The sequence below is a fragment of the Myxocyprinus asiaticus genome, chromosome 1 (genome assembly GCF_019703515.2).
Source record: "Myxocyprinus asiaticus isolate MX2 ecotype Aquarium Trade chromosome 1, UBuf_Myxa_2, whole genome shotgun sequence".
NCBI classification, from domain to species: Eukaryota; Metazoa; Chordata; class Actinopteri; order Cypriniformes; family Catostomidae; genus Myxocyprinus; species Myxocyprinus asiaticus.
Window position 1 is genome coordinate 20,837,268 of NC_059344.1, and position 6,470 is coordinate 20,843,737.

Consider the following 6,470-nt stretch of genomic DNA (forward strand, 5'->3'; position numbering starts at 1 on the left):
CCTGTCAATCTCGAAGTACTGTTGTGTTCGGCATCAAACAGTTGCTTGACAGTAGCAGCAAATGACAGCTGAGTGGAAACATGCCCAAACGAAAGTGCAAATTTACAGAAGATTTGCACAAAAAATTCCCATGCTTTCGTCCAGGTCGAGATCCGTGGGAAGCAGAATGTATGTATGCAGTGACGGATTTAGGCATGGGTGACATGGGCAGTTGCCCAGGGCGGCATCTTGTGGGGGGGGTGGCACCCCCCCTCCCCCGGTCAACAACTTTGGACCCCCCTCGGTCAACAACTTCGGGGGCATTCTCATTTAACCCCCCCCCCACTCAACAACGACTTTGGGGGCGTGTTGAAGCGGGTTTCACCCAGGGCACCATACAAGCTAGAATCGCTACTGTATGTATGACATGTAAAGCTGGCACTTATGTGTCAGTTGCTAATAAAGGTGCAAGTGATTTAGAAGCACACATTAGCTCTGTGAAGCATAAAGGGTCAGCAAAAGGTGAAAGTTCATCAGGTAAATTAATAGACTACTTTTTGCAACCAGGTAAATTTGTTATTACATTGCTTCATTTTCCATGGCCATTCAAAATAATAGTAATAGTAAATGAAGGTACACTCATGGCATCAAATATTTTATTTTAGTACATGGGCATTCAAAAGAATGTTGGAAATTTTTATTTATTTATATATATTTATATTATGCTAATAGAGTGTCTTTTTTACTGTATTAAAGTTTGCATTCATAGTAACACTGTTTTAAACACTATTATTCCACCCCATCCCAATCCCCCAGCCCCGGCAGAAAAAAAAGGTGTCCTCTTTTTGGAAAACCTGAATATGGTCACCCTATAAAAGTAATACATATGATCTATGTCTTCAGAAGCGACATAAGAGTGGATGATAAACAGATTAATATTTATTTCCTTTTTTACAATAAATCTCCACTTTCACTTTCACATTCAGACAACTATGGTTTTTTTAATCCTCAAAGGTGAAACATGTATTAAAACTGTTGTGTCAGATGTGAAGGGGGAGGAGAATTAATGTGAGCACCAGGTGCTTCGACTAAAAAGTCTTACACATTGAATTCTCCTGTGCTTCCTCGCTGAAACCTCCTCTGTAAGCTTTATCCGTCCTTGGTCCTCGCCTCCTCGCTGTGCACTTTAAAAAGTTGATACATCCTGGTGGACGGTTTTTGGGTCACGGGCATTAGGACGGAGGAGCGAGGAAATGAGGATGCACAGTTTAAGAAATGAAAATGTCCCAAGGACTAGATGAAGGGGTGTGGTAGAGGGAAAAAGCTGTTAGGCAAAGAAGAGCACATGGCTCTGTTTGTGTTTGTCAGCCATGTGCTCTCCTTTCCCCGGCTGCTTACAGGCACAACGATACAAAGACCAACACACTAACACATGAGGAAGAAGGCAGTCCGGGTATGATCGTGACAGGTCATGAATGTATGGGTTGGGGAAATCACTTGAGATTAATTATAGATAGATACAGTAGATAGATAGATCGACCGACCGACCGACCGACCGACAGACAGATAGATACTGTATGTGGTCTATATAAGCTTGGATTTTACAGCTGTCGGGAAAAGTCCCTGTGTTCCCTATGGCCAATCCTAGCAGGGGAAGAGAAGTCAAGAGCAGGGGAAGAGCAGAGTAAAAAGGGAGAAAGGGCAGTGAAAAAGGGGAGAAGGGAAATTATTTTGGCTGTGAGATTGCATTTTAGGTGTTTGTTCAATGCATTTAAGATTTTGACCATGACTTTGTGTCCTCTCCAAATAAATAGTACCTTGTCAAGCTCTCGGTGCCCTGTGTGCATGCATGTGTGCGTGCGTGTGTGATCACAGCATGCTTTTTGTTTTATTGGAGTGTAAAACCAGGCCACTAACTAGAGAATTGTAAATCAGATTCCCATTATGTTAATGGAAGTGCCTTGTTCTGCTGTCCAGTGAGCAAGTCATTGCTTTTGGCTCCTTTCCTTTTGGCTGAAATCTGTTTTCCACCTCCTGTTCGTGTATACTGATCCAGGAGAAATCTCTGTATAGCAAAACCATAATAATACTTCTCACTCCATACACGCTGAAGGGAGTTACATTTTCCGGTTTGCCCTAGACCCCATAACTAATGACTGACAGTAAGCAATGCTTCTTCTTATGTCAGTAATCTCATGACATTTCCTGGCACTGCAAGTAACAGCTGTCTGACACAGGTGGATCAAACACCCTGCTAAAAAATCACTCTAATGTGTTAGATTAGAGGAGTCCAACAATCTAGATTGCTGCTGGTAGACAGAGCTCTAATAGCTTCACTTTCACAGTGTTGTGAAGCAATATTGCTGAATTCTTGAGGGGATGTGTGGGCAGGCTTAGTTCCCGTAGCAAGATATTACGTCTACCTAGAAGTTTCCATTTTAGACACATGAATATGATTATTAAAGGAATAGATCGCTCATGTCTTTCCAAACCCTAATTATTTTTTTTATTTTTATTTTTTACGTGGAACACACAAGGAGAAATTTAGCTGATTGTCGCAGGTGCTTTTTTCCATACAATGAAAGTGAAAGTGTACAGGCACTGTCAAGCTTCAAAAAGGACAAATAAGGCACCATAAATGAATCTTGCCCTTCACTTTTGCTATAAACTCTCATTTGCATTTTCACATATACATACTTGGCATGTCACACTTGGATACGAGACATATAGGAGCCAATGCTTTTTGTCATAATGGATGTCAAACCTGGGGTGACATATCTATGCATGCTATTTTTGTATATACTGTATGTGAATGTGAAATACAATTGATAGCAACACCTCTAAACCTCCTTTTGTGTTCCAACCCAGGGAGCAAATACACTCGGGCCAGTTCTGTTTAGAATCTCACCTCACCTCACTTCTGTCTCCTGTACATTTATTTACAACATATAGCAAACATATAAGTATATTTACATGTGCATGAAAAAATACAAATGTTACAAACAGCAGTTAGGCCTATATAAATATGCATGAAAGACTCACATTGCTGTAATTAAGTAATCTCTAAATTGAGTAATAATCAATTCACTGAACTGAGTAATCTTAAAATGAAGTACATATTATGACTTCAGAATATATTGTATGTGAAGTATTTAATTAAACTTATATTATCAAATATATTTAAAGGTAGGCCCATTTTTCATGTGTTGCCAACAACTTTTTTGATAGACTATTCACAATGCAGAGTCCAATGATTTAACAATAAGATTTATTGTTAATATTGAAATGTGTGTAACATCAAGTAAAATTTGTATATACACTTTTTTCCCCTGATCATCATGGTTTAGAAAAAATAATAGCGAAACAATAAAACAAGGCTTGTTTTAACAGCAAAAATACACATTCAACATATATCCAAGTAAACATTTATCCATTCTCACTCCATTCTTTCACCACTGTCTCTCACCTTCTTCCCTACTTGTGTCACAGTTATTCACAGAGGTCTCATATTTTGAATTGTTTTCCTGGACTACATCTCCCAGAATTCACTGCCCTCATCACTTCCATCTGTTCCCCATCTTCCTCACCTGTCCTCCATTCCCTCGTTAGCACTGTTTGTATAAATACCCTCCTGTTTTGTTCATTCAATGTCAGTTCTTGAAGTGTTATGTTAAAATTTAGTGTTTGGGCCATGCCAGTGATCACTATTGTTAAGCTTTATTGTGTTTTCTACTCCAGTGTTGTTTCCACTCCAGCGATTGTAATTAAAGGAATAAAGATTCTACTCCTGCATCTCCTCTCTTCTTCTACCACTCCAGACACCAACGTTACAACTTGCACTTCTCTGAGCAATTTTAAACTTTGTATTGCAGCTCATGTTATTGCCTTAGGATGAATTGCTGTTGCTGTTTTCCTCTTATGTAAGCTGCTTTGGATAAAAATGTCTGCTAAATTAATAAAAGTAAACCATCCCTACACTAACTGCTGCCTCATATAAACACGTACTGTATATGTTTAACGCATTAACTTACAAAGTACAGAAATCCTTCGGGCCAGTTCACCTTTTGCCAAAAAGCTGCCAAAGCTTCCCCATGATCTGCTACACAGTCTTCTATGTTGAGGTTCCCATTATACCCCCTGAAACAAAAAAACATGGTATAAAACATTGGTATTTACATGGTAAAGTCATGCTGACGTGTACTGCCTCTGTTACATTTACATACACATTCACAACTTACTAGTTCAGTCAAAGTAGACTGAGGATGAAGTTCAGTCTTATTTCTCCAGAGTTAGGAGAAAAGTTGTTTGGTTTTCACAGGTGTCTGAAGAATAATGTCTGCCATTTCTTCAGGGACTCAGTGATAATTTCTTGAATATTGAATATAAAAACAAAACAAGCACACTACATCAGCCATGAGCCTATTGTCTTTATCAGTTTGTAGCATGTTAAGACTATTTTCTAATACTTACCAGCAGGGCCGTAGCAAGGAATTCTGGGCCTCGTGAATATAAATTGCTTTGGGCCCCTTACCTATTAAAATAATACAGTTTCAAATTTGTTGTGGGCCCCACGGGACCTTTGGGCCCCTAGAATCATTACCACCTCTCACCCCACTAGCTACGGCCCTGCTTACCAGTACATAAACAAATCCTCTTCAATCTTACTTGCCTTTTATTGCCTGAAAAAACATGGTATAAAAAAATACATGGTTTAAAACATGGTATTTACATGATAAAGACATGCTGACATTTACTGCCTTTAACTTTTACATACACATATAAAACTTGCCAACTTGTTTATTTGACTGGATGCTTCTTTTTTCATCCTCATCATCAGATTGTTCTTCATCTGTTAGTTTCAGTGCAGCGTACTGCTCAAAACACACTACCTTCAACAATTCATAGATTAAACATGAAAAATCTGTTGTTTATTGGTTATAGGTACAGTAGCACAGAAACGAGTTGCTAAGCTAAACGGTCATGGCAGTCTCGCGCATGAAGTTAAAGCGTTTTTGTCCCTTCAAGTGCATCTGCTAAAAAATACACCAAATGTAAATGCACATTGATGCTTACCCAAGTTGTTTTCTTCTAAATTAGCCCATCTTTACATAACTTCATAAATAATCCATTGTTGTGCCTGCGTCCAAACAGCACACACATGGCGTTCATCCCCCACCATCACAGGAACAAAGAGATTCCTCCCACTGCTGTGAGTGAAACTGTTATGTACCTGAAAGCACAAAATGAAGCACATTTTACAAAGTGCGCTTTTACAAAGCAAATTGCTGAAAAGAATGCATTACCCTCGTGCAGTCACTCACCATGTCCGTCTTACTATTTATAAATATTTGTGAATTTCCCATACTGTAGAATTTATTTATATTTTAGATATAATAGGCATATTTTATGTTTTCACAAATTCACGACAGTAAACGTGGTTTACAAATGATCCGACGTTACAGGTGTGTGATGTTCATTTTATGATAGACACATAATGCAGACTAATAAAGATCAATCCAAGCCGAATAATTTCCTGAAGTGGCCCAGACAACATGGCCTGATCTGGCCCAGCTGGGTTGAGCCAGAATAGTACTTCAACGGCATAACTAAAAAACGTGTGAGACAGCTGGCTGCAGGGATCACTCAGCCCGGATTATACCTGCCGATGCAGAGTCTGAGCCGTAGGCACCACTAAGCTACCGACCTTGGGTCGATTACTACATGCTACCTGGAAAGGATGAAAGAAAGTAATGACGGCTAGTAAATAATGGATTTTCATTTTTGGGTAAAACTATTGCTTTAAGGGTTCTGGATCATCCTTGTGTTGAGTTCAGCTGAGTGTTGATTCACCTACCAGAGAGTGGTATGTTTTGGAGAATACTCCCATACAACAATGCTTCTCTGAGGAAAACCAGGGGCAGTTTTGTGCTTTCAACAGCACATCAATACGGCAGTAAAGATTCCCATGAGCATCTGAGGGAACTTAGACTGGAATTTTATTGTTTTCTTTTTCTCGCCTCATTCTTCCCCTCACTCCTGCCTCCCTTCATACAGGCTGCCACAGGCTGTTTGAAGAGGGAGCTTGTGGGATACCGTCCAGATGGACTGCAGTGAATTCTTGAGCTAAGCTGTTAGACGAAGCAAGCAAGAGAGAGACAGAAAGAGAGAAAGAAATATATTCTGTAACTGTCTGGTCTGTCTTTCTTTATATATTTGTTCTTCACTTTGCTAAGCAGAGGCTAAAATGTATTTCCTCAAATCAATCTTTATGAAGAAATTTAATCAGAGAACCCAGATTTATGGTTAAAACTGCCTTGTGTAGCTGACCTTTGAGTGGCCATTGGTGTTCACTGTCACAACTAATTTGTTGCACTGTCTGACAGCAATTAATTAAAATCAGTTTGATTCATGCTTAAAATCAGTAATGACATTAAGAGGCAGATTGACAGAGTCACACTCTGAATAATGGAATAGGGAGATGTTCTTGTTTC